Source organism: Desmodus rotundus, chromosome 6 (genome assembly GCF_022682495.2).
Source record: "Desmodus rotundus isolate HL8 chromosome 6, HLdesRot8A.1, whole genome shotgun sequence".
NCBI lineage: Eukaryota > Metazoa > Chordata > Mammalia > Chiroptera > Phyllostomidae > Desmodus > Desmodus rotundus.
This window is the reverse complement of record NC_071392.1, coordinates 64,002,073-64,015,138: the sequence shown is the minus strand read 5'-3', so window position 1 is coordinate 64,015,138 and position 13,066 is coordinate 64,002,073. Positions and strand designations below refer to the sequence as shown.

General features: G+C 38.7%; 1 pseudogene; it reads left to right on the top strand.

Annotated features, from left to right (window-relative positions):
• The first annotated feature begins 1,031 nt into the window (after positions 1-1,031).
• On the top strand, positions 1,032-1,489 carry LOC112300153 (riboflavin kinase pseudogene; annotated as a pseudogene).
• Positions 1,490-13,066: the final 11,577 nt, after the last annotated feature.

Below are 13,066 nucleotides of genomic sequence, written 5' to 3'. Positions count from 1 at the left end.
TCTAGGTCCTAAGGGTATAGGGATGAAGAAGAGAGATCAATCCTTACTTTCCTGGAGTCCATAATCTAGTGAGGAGAAACAGATAATACAGAAGTAGGCATATAAATAAATAAGATAATTTCAAATAATTATACATAACAGTGACAAAAAGAAACCAGGATATGTGACAGAGAATGACTGAGGCAGAGGGTACTATTTATACTGGGTGATCAGGAAAAGCCTCATTGAAAATGATGATAAGGGGCCATCCATGAAAAGATCTGGGGCAGGGAGTTGTAGCCATAGGTAATGAGGGAAAAACCCTGAAAGGGAAAAAGTGTAGAGGAAAAAAAATGGCTGGCAAGGCAAAAGGGTAGTGTGCTAGACAGGGTGAGAAGAATGAGCTGAGTTGGTGAGGAAGCTGAGGCTCAATCACGAAAGCCTTGATGAACAATGCTAAACAACATGCATGTTGTTCTAAGTACAATGGGAAGCCGTTGAAATATTTTAGGTGTGAAAGTTACATGATGTGATTTATGTTTTCAAAAGTTCACTCTGGCTGCTGTGGAAGTAGAAATTGTAGTGGAAGCTTAGAGACCATTTGAACAGTAGTCCAGGTGAGAAATGATGGTAGCCTGGTCTTGGGGCTTGGCAGCATAGTTGAAAGAGATTGTGGGTATGTTTTAGAAATAGAGCTAATAACATGTGCTGGAGGGAGAGGTTTTGATAGATTACCACTGGCTGGATGATGATGCTATTTTACTAAGATGATTTTACTAAGATTTTACTAAGAAGATTGAGGAGTGAGGGAGGTCAAGAATTCTATTTTTGAGAAATTTATTAGGCTACTGCTCCTGAGGCAGAGATGCCTCAGAGTTGCCAGGCAGCTCCTCTTGGGTCAGCAGCGTGAAGGGTTTGCCCTGTCATGTCTCTGGTATCTCCTGGGCTGTGTGCTCCCACCGGGCATGCCTAGCCCAGGGTGTCCAGGCACTGCCTCAGAGCCACTGGACCTTCAGACTGGGTCACAGTCCATACCCCAAGAGGATAGCTTCATGAAGCACCTGAAGTACTTCAGCCATGGCCAGTGGTATGGGGGGGGCCTCCAAGCAGCTGGGCAAACCCACAGCTAACTTTTCTGAATGAGTGGTAGATAATCTTCCCTTTGATGTATCCACTGGCCTTTATTATGGATGGGCCAGTGTTGGAAGTGGAGATTTCATAAGATGGTGGTGAACATAGGATGGAACATATTCTACAAGAATACAGAAAAGTTCATGGAACTCCTATCATGCAAACCTTCAAAGAGTAGTTTAATGGGGAAATCCTCAATGTGGCCATCATTGGCTATGAAAGACCAGAAAAAAATTTTTATTCTCTGGAGTCACTTACTTCAGCAATTCAAGATGATATTGAAGAGGCTAAGAAACAAGCAGATTTATCAGAACATTTGAAACTCAAAGAAGACAATTTCTTCCAGGTTCCTAAAAGCAAAATAATGAATGGCCACTAATGAAAAATCATCTTATTTATTACTATTATTTTCTAGTATTTTACTGCTTATAACTATGCAGTCTCATCTTGGTTATATTTAAAAAACCAAACATTTTCCTACAGCTGTGAATTAAACAATACAATGTAATTTTAATTACGCTTCAACTGTTCAGTAAACCCATCATGCTACATTACTAAAAAGATTCATTTTAAAAATCAAGATTCTTTTAATGTAATATGTTGACTAAAATTTACCACTAGAAATCTCTTAAGTGCCTTATTAGGGAAATGAAATGTCTATAGCTATGTGTAAAAGGCAAGTAACTATATTGAGGTGAAAACTAATTCACATGGTAAAATTCTAGCATGTATGTACTTGTATAACATGTGCTGCTAAACAGAGAAGACTTATAGCAGTAAATGTATTAAAGAGGTTTGATAGGTTTATTATAAACCTAAGGGGGAAATTCACACTTTGTAGTTTTGATATTTTGTACATTAATATATTATTACAAAGATGAAGAGTTGTATAATATAAATGTCATTTCCTTTATGAAGTCAAATCATTGTGTTATGTGTTATGTACTTTTTTTTACAGGTGCCTCAATTCTAATTGGTCTAGACGCCCTCTGCCTATCAGTATTTTGGTCTGTCTTTTAAAATATTAAATGAGTGTCTTTTGAAAAAGATAAATAAACATTAATTAATTTTTAAAATTAAACAAATTTAAAATTACAGTTGCTAGTTCTTATTTGTATTTAAAATAATTTCCCCTTCTTCTTAATGAAATCCCTTTAATATTTCTTGAAATACTGATTCATTGATGATGAATTCCTTTAGTTTTTTCTTATTTGGGAAGCTCTTTATCTGTCTTTTAATTATAGATGATAGTCTTTCTGGGTAGAGTAATCTTGGTTGTAGGCTTTTGATTTTCATCAATTCGAATATTTTGTGCTGATCTCTTCTGGCCTGCAAAGTTTCTGTTGAGAAATCAGCTGACAGTATTATGGATCTCCCTTGTAGGTAACTAACTGCTTTTCTCTTGTTGTTTTTAAGATTCTCTATTTGTCCATAACCTTGGCATTTTAATTATGATGTATCTTTGGGTTTATCTTTTTTAGGATTGTCTGTACTTCCTGGATATGTGTGTCTATTTCATCTGCCAGTTTAGGGACGTTTTCAGTCATTACTTGTTCCAATAGGTTTTCAATCTTTTGCTCTCTCTTTTCTCCTTATGGTACCCCTATGATATAAAAGTTTTTATGCTTGATGTTGTTCCAGAGTTTCCTTAAATTATCCTCAATTTTATAGGTCCTTTTTTCTTTTGCTGTTCTGATTGGATGTTTTCTGTTACCTTGTCTTTCAAATTGCTGATTTGATCCTCTACTTCATCTAATCTGCTGTTGATTCCATTTAAAGTATTTTTAATTTCAGTTATTATATTCTTCACTTCTTACTGGTCCTTTTTTATGTTTTCTATATACTTAGTTATGTTTCCTACCTCTTTGTTGAAGGTCTTACTGAGATAATTAATTCTTCCCTAAGTTCATTCAGCATCCTTGAAATCAGTGTTTTGAACTCTGCATCTGGTATATTTCTTGCACCTATTTTATTTAGTTCTTCTTCTAAAGTGTTGTCATGTTCTTTCATTTGGGAAATGTTTATTTGTCTCTTCATTTGGCTGCCTCCCTGTATGTGTTTCAATGTGTAAGGTAGATCTACTGCTCCCAGTCTTGTCAGAGTGGCCTTATGTTGTAAGTGGCCTCTAGGGCCCAAGGTGCAGTTCCTTTGCTCACCTGAGTTGGGTGCTCCAGGAGCACCCCACACTCTTGTATAGGTTGTGTGTGCCCTCCTACTGTAGTAGAAACTTTATTGTTGTTGGCATGTGAGTGGGTGAAATTGACCCTCAGGCTGACTGGTTATGAGGACTGGCTGTGTGACAGAGTGCAGGCTGTTTTACAGGGTTGACCCAAGGAGAAGGATTCACTTTAGTGGGGCTCTGGTATCTGCTGAGTCCACCCTTGAGTCCACTCTTTTCATGTGTCATTTGTGGTGCTAACTTAGTGGTGCTCTGGTGTGGTCTAAAGTTGGCCTCCAGGTATATTGGTTCTGGGGCCTCTTCAGAGGGGTTCTGGTGAAGGCCAAGGTCAGCTGATGCCTGTGTCTGGTCTGGGGACACTTGGTAAGAGCTACAAAGTGATCTGCAGTTGGTAGCTGCCTATGCTGGGCTTGGAAATGCCTGGGAGTGAGTATTCTGTGAACCAAGGCTGGTTGCCATTAATTTTGGACTTGGAACCACTTAGCAAGAGGCACAGGGCATGCCTTGGCTAGTTGGCTTAGTTGGTTGGAGCATTGTGCCATGAACCAAAAGTTGTGGATTTGATCCCTAGTCTGGGTACATACAGGAGGCAACCAATCGATGATTCTCTGTCTCTCTCCTTGCCCCTCTCTCTAAAATCAATAAACATATCCTCAGATCAGAATTAAACAAAATAAAAATAAATAAAAGTAGGTATATGGCATGCCAAGGACAAATGCTGCTCTTTTGGTGTTTATAGACCTTTGAGAGTATTTAGGAAAGTGTGCAGTGTGAGTCTAAGCTGGCTGCTTGTGCAGATTACCCTCTGAAGGATGCTGGGTGTGTGAACCGAATGAGGCAGGGACTCAGACAATCAGCAGAGAGGGGAGAGAGCAGTTGGGTGTCAAGGGTGGTTGTTCTATAATCTAATTGTAATTTTGATGTGAACACCAGCATTTAACTACTCCTCCATCTTGACCAGAAGTTAAGAGTTCTAATTTTTATCTGTTAAACTTGAGGTGATTATGACATGAAATTGTCAAGTAGGCAGCTATTATATGTATTTGGAGTTCAGGTAAAGATGTAAATGTTGGAGTCTATAGATGTATTTAAAACAATAGGATTGGTTAATAACATTACTTTGGAGGGAGTAGGGCAACAAAAGGAATGGCGCTCCAGGACTGAACCTGAGATAAGTAAATGTGAGCTGGGAAAAGAATCCAGCAAAGGACACTAAGGAGTGTTCTACCTCAGTGACGTAGGTAGAATACTGGAATGGTATGGTGTCACTGAAGCCAAGAGAATAAAGCTAATCAATGAGGGAAGAATGATCACCTGGTCAAATTCTATGGCAAAGCAATATATAATTGAGGGCAGATTTAACACCACTGGTGATTCTGAGAAGAGATTAAGTAGAGTGGAGGGGTGAGTAATTGCCTGGAGTGGACTAAAGTGAGAATGAAATGTGGAAGTAGAAGTTGTGTCTTTCAACACATTTATGGTGCAGAGAAGAGAAAGTTAATGTTGCTACTATTTACTGAGCTAGGCATTTTTTCATATATTATTTATAATGCTCACAATAACTCTACAAGGTATTTTAATTTCCATTCTTTAGATAATTAAACAGAACATGAAAAGAATGAGAAACTTTCCTAAAGCCAAATAACCTGCAATGAAGGGTTGGGATTCAAGCTCAGGTCCTTCTTGGTCAAAGTCCTGTCTTATTCTATTATGCCATATCACCACCAGAGTAGCAGATAACCCCGTCAGCATGATTTTCCAGAGCCTAAGAAAACTGTCAATATCTGTTCAGAAATATTTTTCCTGAGACTTACAGTGTTCCTGAAATTTCACTAACAGGGATTTGAAAATATATCCATTCTTTAGAGTTTTTCAGAATTCTGATATTAATTAAAATATCAATAATCAAGGGAAAGGTATCATCCAACAGCTTCATGTGGATTCCTGTGGTTTTAAGTAGTGTCTATAAACTCATGATATCCCATTTTTCCTCTTCAATCTAGAACACTTCTTTGTGCTCTGGGTTCATAGTTCCAACTTGACATTCGAATAGCTTACAGGCACTTAAAAATCAGCACACCCCAAATGCTAATCTTGACTTCCACAGCCCCTCTTCCAATGTGAGTAAGTAAGTGGTGACATAGTTCTCTCAGTTGTCTACTGCAGAAACCTATTAGCCATCTTATAATCCTCTCATGTAATTTTCCTTATCCCTGACATTAGATCCATCAAGTTATGCTGGTTCTCCCTTTAAAAGAGACCTTCCACTTGTCTGCCTTTTTCCATTTTCAGCATCCCACCTTTACTCCTACCCATCTAAACTGGGTCTCTGACAGTCCATTATCTCACCTATCACTGCTAATTTTCTTCTAGCACTTATCCCATGCTGTTACCATTTGGGTTAATTTTTTTTTGTTTATGTCTGCATTGTAGAATGTAAGTTCCATAAAGACAGGAACTTTATTATGATTACCATTGTGTCCCCAGTGTTTATCGTGACTGGCACAATTAGCACATAGTAGATGCTCAACAAATATATTGGTACTTGAATGAAAAAAATTAACAAAGAAATAATTTCTCTCCAGGCAAGGAAATAGCCTCTGCCAACTGTGGCTGAAAAACAAAGTGACAAAATCCACATTCACCAAAGTTGGACTGTCCAGAGTTTTGGGGCACTGAAATTGTGGCTCTGGGGCTGGCACCCTTTCTATTTCCCTCTTCTGGTTAAGTTGTACATTTCTTTGTTATGGCAGTAATACAAACAACAGCTAACTGTTTAGTAGTTTACAAAGCACATGCAGGTTTGCTATTTTAATAAACTGTGAGATGGGGAACAGGTTTTACAGGTAAGAAGTTTAAAGAATTGGGCCTGCATCCCTAACTCTGGGTCTACTTTGTATTCTACATGCTATACTTATATTTATAGGAAACCGATCTGCATGGCAATGGCTAATGTAGGCCAGCCCCTGATTTGGAAAACTGGCGAGAGCAAGGTGGCACACAGGAACTGAGACCACAGATCAGTTCTCCCTTGGGGATCCAGGCCTGCATTGTACTTAGGCTGCTTTGAGGCTTGCTTTTTGCTAAAACTCCCTCACCTTGAATTGAGGCAGCAAATGTTTGCTGCATATCTTTAAAGTAACTTCCTAAAGTCTGTGCTAAACCTCCCAAGGATGGAGTGTAACCAGTTCAACCACTTTTCCCCTTGCATTTGCAAACATCCTTTTCTTTGTAGTAATTAGCAACATCCTCTTCTTTGTTATCTGTAAAAGGTAATCACCTAAAGCAAACCTGTGCATAGTAAATGAGGACATAAAAGCCTGTCCAGGCAGGGGTTGGGGCCCTCTCTCTCACTTAGAGAGTGGCAGTGCCATCCTTTTTCTCCACAGGACTTCTGTAGTCCATGTGAATTTGTTCGTAGCAGCCACAACACACAGACGCTGCTGGACCAAGGCTGCATCAATATTTTCTATCAAAATGACATCATACATAGTTTCAATGTATAGCAATGTTGTAAGGTCAATGTCAGGCAATTTGCCTAAGTATAAACCTTTTGTAACTGGGCAGGCTGGGGTTTTGATGCCTGTCTCTGTATATAAGCATAACACGTAAATTTGTGGGGATAGAAAGAGGTTTTTATTAACAGGATACTCAATTTGAGGGGGCTGGGAACATTCCTGCTTTGAACCAAACTTTTCTACCAAGTACAGAACCCCAGCCACCCCCAGGACCACAGTCAGTGTCTCAACCCTTCTTATCTGCCCTTTTGAGTCCCATGGTGGCTACATGAATAAGTCTCCATCCTCAGGCACTCTCTCTCTCTCTCTCTGGTGCACACTTGTGGGTTCTAGCCTTGCCATTGCATTGTGCAGCTTTCCTCTCTCCTGGGGTCTGGAGTGTGCTGCCAGATCATTCAGATGGTCGTGCAGGGGAAGCTCCATCTGTGGAGGCCCAGCACCTGAGGCTTCCTGTGACCCTGGATTTGAAGAATTTCTTGGCTCTTGCCTCTCGCAGGGCGAGAGAGTGAAAGCAGTCCAGGACTTGTGCAGTGTGCTGTGCAGGGTCACAGCGTCCCAAGGGCTGGCACCCAGTATGGCATGTCCCAGCATGGGACTCTTCCTCTGTGAGGTAGCTTCAGACCATGCAAGGCCTAAGCCATGAGTGCGCCCAGCGTCTGCCAGTCCCAGAAGTGCGCCTGCCCATGAAGGGCAAGGAAAGGGGAGAGTGCCTTTCTGTGTGTTCCGTTTTAAATCTTTTCCCCCAAATCTGATGTGCTGTGGGAGGTCCCTGCATCCACCAGTTCTATCGAATGTCCACCATATGTATCCTGCTTTTCAAGCAATGTGGGCTCGTCAACCATCTCTGTCTGCTCCCTAGTGTTCTCACCCCTCCTCTGGCTGCCATGTTCTGCAAGGGGGTCAAGATCTGGGCCTGGGGCAGGGTGTCATGTCCCCTGCTGTGGCTTGCTGACCTCTACCATACACATGTGTTTTGACCTTCCTGGCCCCACACAGCCTCAGTACAAACTCTCTCTGATGGGCAGTGAAGTGCTCAGCTTCTGGGGCCAAGCATGCTGACTGTTTACTGTTGCCTTGCGCAGCAGCCTTCTCCTAAAGCCCCTCCCCTCTTCAGGACAGCATGGTCTTTGGTAGGCTGCTGCTTTGATCCACAGCCCTTGGCACTTCCTGGCTCCCCCACCCCAGGCACCCCTCTGGGGAAGTTCTTACTTGTTAATCTGAGTAAAGCATTTTGTGAAATGTTTGGCATACAGTAAGCTCCCAATGAATGCTGGCTATTAAAAAGTTCCTGAGCCAGGCCTTGGACTTAGTTTTTCTGGTTCCAACTCCACTGGCATCCTATCATTCAAGTCAGTCATACTCTTAGAAAGCAAATGGAAATAAATGTCTTTTGAAGTGTTCTTTTTAGGAGAATCTGAGGTTAAAGATTTAACCTCTTCTTTCGACTTAAAGATAAGTACTTAATGTTGCTACATCTCATGAAATCACCACATAGGATGTATTTTGGCAGAGAGTATGCTGAATTTCATCATATCAACATAAGGAGTTGTCCTTATTTGTTTTTTATCCTCTAGAATTTCAGACCTGGAACAAGTGGCACTATCTTTTTGTTATGACACATGCTCGGACTTACTGTGTGTCAAAGGAGAAAGTGTCTCTTTCAACTTCAGATATTTAACATGACCTTAGAGGCTGCATCAGTTATTACTAATTTTTTGTGTGTGTCTCTTTAGGATTCTATCCTGGAAGAATAAAAGGCTGACGTATTAGGTAATGTGCATAAGGTGTTTTTTTTTTTTTGCAGCATTGTTTGTAATACTAAACAAAACAAAGCAAAAAACCTGGAAGCAACCCGATGCTTATGAAGAAGGGAACAATTAAATGACTTCTGAAACCCCATTCTACAGAATATTAGGTAATGAAGATGTAAGCCATAAAGTGGGAGAATGCCTGTGCTACACTGCGAAGTCAACATAAACCCTGTTGCAGACTATGTACATAACACAATTTTATTTTGATTTATAAACCCTAAAATCATCATATATGTGTACCTTTCTATAAGCATACAGAGCATGAAAATATGTTGGTGAGAGAATCTATTGGAATGAGGTAGTACTGGAGGGGTTTGCTAGAATCTGCAAGAATATTAGCTTTAAAAAAATTACATCCTGACATTATTTTACCCAGAGAAAGCATATGTTATTTATAAAAAAGGTCTAATATGAGCAGAAAAAATGGTTTTCTTCAGCAGTGGCCAGTTTACACATTCATTCTCCTAAAGCCCATTGACCTTGAGGGAACGTATTCATACGACCTGAGGTATTCAGTAGTGAGGCTGTCTGTCCTCTGTAGGAATCAAACTTCTGAACGTGGTCTCAATAGCACTAAGCTCCAACTGAACTAGTCCTTCTGTTTACTCACAAGCATAGCAAACACATAATCAGCTTGCAAATTATACATATGTACACTATACAGGTTCATACACTTGTTGAATCAACCATACTTACTCAATTATGTTAGCTTTTTTATTCATAAAAATTATAATGCTTGAATTTCAGTATAGTGTGAAGCTAGAATAACCTCAACCTCAGATATAATAAATGTAATTACTTTTTTTTTTCACTGACTTACTGGTATTTTTTAAACTGTGTGTTTGATATCATTTAAAGCATATCTGCTATTGTCACAACCACTGATAGGTTTCAGAGTAGTAAAGTCTTTGAAATATGACTCTACTCTACAGAAAGGAATCTGCAGCACTTTGACACAAAGATTATAATCTTTGGCCTTCCCGTGGCAAGATTTACAACTGTGACCTTAGACTCTATTTCTTTTGGAGTATAGTCACTTTAAGTTACAGTGATGATTGCTTTGAGTTACTAGGTCAGTGTAAATTGCCTAATATAATGTCAGATTCGTGCTTCCCAAGGACTAGGCAGTATTAGGGACACAAAACAAAGGGAATTTTAATGTCTGCAGAAGGCAGTGCTATGATATATGAGCCATCCCAGTCACAATGAATTTCCTCAGCAGGAGATTTTAACACCAGTTCCTAACCTAGTCCACACTATCCATCTTTTAATTCATGAAATATTATGAGTTAAGTGAAATAGTCTGAAATTACCTGGTTAAAGAGATGGAAAGAATTAAAAGCTAGCTCTGTCTTTGGGCCTACCTTTTATTAGAATGATAAAAAAGTGAATTAATTATATGAAGGATGATACAAAGCTACAAACCATGCCCTTCAATTCTGTTAACTCATCTCTGTCTGGAAGTTGAGCTGAAGGCTTCCTCCCGCTGCAGTTCCAAGTAAACAACTTTGATTGTTTAAAATTTAAATTAATATCTGGATGACCAGCGACAAAGGCAGTTTAAGAGTATGGGTTTTGATCCTTCACCATTGCCTAGTTTTTGTTGTTGTTGTTACCAATTTTTTAACAGGAGGAAGTGGCATTACCGGATAAGAAACCAGACCTTTCTATGATATGTTATATTTAAATACATTACCAACACTAGATGGCACTCTAGGGTTGCTTTTCTAGTATGTTCCTCAAATTCCGAGGTCCTTCAACATTAATTCCCTCCTTTAAAAAGAGCAAACATGCTATTTAAACAAAGGTCCCTGCAGTTGTTCTGTAGTTCTGTTTTTATATTTATAGTCATGTAATCAATATGTTGGAAGAGTAATTAATTTTTAACCTCGATCTATGGGGAGATCAAATGTTAGTGGAGTTAATGGATGGAACAGGCTTCATTATTCTAAAGTAACACTAATGATAAGACAGAGAAGAAGGTGAAGGGTTGTAAACAATTGTGCCATCAAACACTCTCCTAAAGCAGCCGTGCAATGTGATCGTGGAACGCTGACCTATCGCTACCCTCCTTTGGTACTGCTGTAGTTTCTGCTTTAGTCAACTAGACTAAATTTAAATACAGTTGGCCCTTGGACAACATAGGTATTAGGGGCACCAACCACCCCCCCAAATAGAAAATCCACATACAATTTTTGATTCCCTCAGAACTTTACTAATAGCTTACTGTAGACTGAAAGCCTTACCAATAATATAAACAGTCAATTAACATATATTTTTGTTATATGTATTGTATACTGTGTTCTTACAATTAAGTAAACTAGACAGAAGAAAATGTTATTAAGAAAATCATAAGAGAAAACACATTTAGAGTACTGTGTGTATTTATTGAAACAAACCCCGCACGTAAGTAGACCTGTGCCATTCAAATCTGTTGCTCAAAGATCAACTGTAGTCTCCTAAGTGACCTTTGAAAATATTTCCTCTTCCAATCAATATGGTTGGATTTATTATTCCAAATGTAAGTTCTTTTTTGTTGACCCTCTGTTTTGAAAGCCTCTCGTCTTTCCTCATTTCCCAATACCTTAGAATGATATTAAATCACTTTTATGTTTTGGGTCCTCTGTTCTCCTGGAGCATGTATGTTTCCAGACTTCTGGGTTGCCATGCAATGCTTCAAAGAATATTTTGGCAGCACTATGTTCCTGTACATGTGCTATGTTCTTCCAAGAGAGGTAACAACCCAGGGTAGCTTCTGCACTGCATCATATCCATGGGCAGCCAGGCTTCTGGATGGGCTCACTCCCAGGACAGAAGTGGGATGGCATGGCCAGAGCTGAGGGGCTGGCAGCAAAAAAGGACAAAGGACTTACCCTCTTTTATACTCGCATCGGCAAATGCCATCGTTAAATTTCCAAACCTGCTTTCCAGGATCATGAGAAAATAAAAAAGATCATTATGTTGTAGGCATGACAGGCTCACAGTCAATTGTACACAAAGGCTCATTATCACTGGACACATTTCTCTTTCTTTACCAAACATTATTATATTCAAATTAACTTCTCTTGTTTTTTAACCAGTCTTGTACTTTCCTGACCTCTTTGCTGAAATAATTCTATGTAGAATGTTCCTTTCCTGTCTGTTCATCTGACTCTTGTGCATCTTCTTTTGCAAAATCTTTAACTCTTTCTAGCATAATGAATCTCTTTATATGCTGAACTTCCATATTTCTTAATTTATATGCTTATTACAAAAACCTATGATAGGATTTCTGTACTTATTTTTCTTTTCTAGTACAAGTGTAAATTATGTGAGGATTTGCAGATCTTTGTATCTTCTACGTTGCCTGACCAAGTGCCTTATGTAACATAGAGGATCTATGAACGTTGAATTTACTGAAATAAGACAGGATAAAACTTGATCAAAGGACCCAGGATGGATGGCTGTATTAGAGATAGCTAATTTTTTGGACTAATCATTAAAAGAAGACTCCTTTTTAAAAAATTTTTTATCTTTTAATTACAGTTGACATACACTATTATATTAGTTTTGGGTATAGAACATAGTGAGTAGGCATTTGTATAGCTTATGAAATGATCACCCCAGTAAGTCTAGTACCCATCTGGTACGATAGATAATTATTACAATATTATTGACTATTTCCCTATGCTATACTTTACATCCCAATGACTGTTTTTATAGCTAGCAATTTGCACATTTTAATCCCTTGCCCTTTTCACCCATCCACCAACTTCCCTCCCATATGGCAACCATCAAAGTGTTCTCTGTATCCATGAGTTTGTTTCTGATTTGTTTGTTCATTTCTATTGTTCTTTAGATTCCACATATAAGATATATCACATAGTATTAGTCTTTTTCTGTCTGACTTAATTTACTTAGACCCTCTACATCTATCCCTGTTGTTGCAGTTGGCAAAATTTCATTATTTTTTTATGGCTGAGTGATATTCCATTGCATGAGTATATGTATATATATATATATGTGTGTATGTGTGTGTGTGTGTGTATGTGTGTGTGTGTGTATATATTCTTTATCCATTTGTCTATAGATTGATACTTAGGTTGCTTTCTTTTCTTGACTATTGTAAATCTGCTGCAATGAATATATAAATGCATATATCTTTTTGATTTAGTGTTTTGGATTTCTTCAGATAAATACCCAGAAGTGGAATTGCTAGGTTCTTCTTTGTCTCTTGTTAGTGACTTTGTTTTAAAGTCTATTTTTTCTGATATAAGTATTGCTACCCAAGCTATTTTTTGTTTCTATTTTCATGAGATATATTTTCCATCTCCTTACTTTCAGTCTGTTGTGTCTTTCCATCTGAAGTGAGTCTCTTGTAGATAGTATATATAAGGGTCTTGCTTTGTTATCCATTCAGCTACCCTATGCCTTCTGATTGGCACATTTAATCCATTTGCATTTATGGT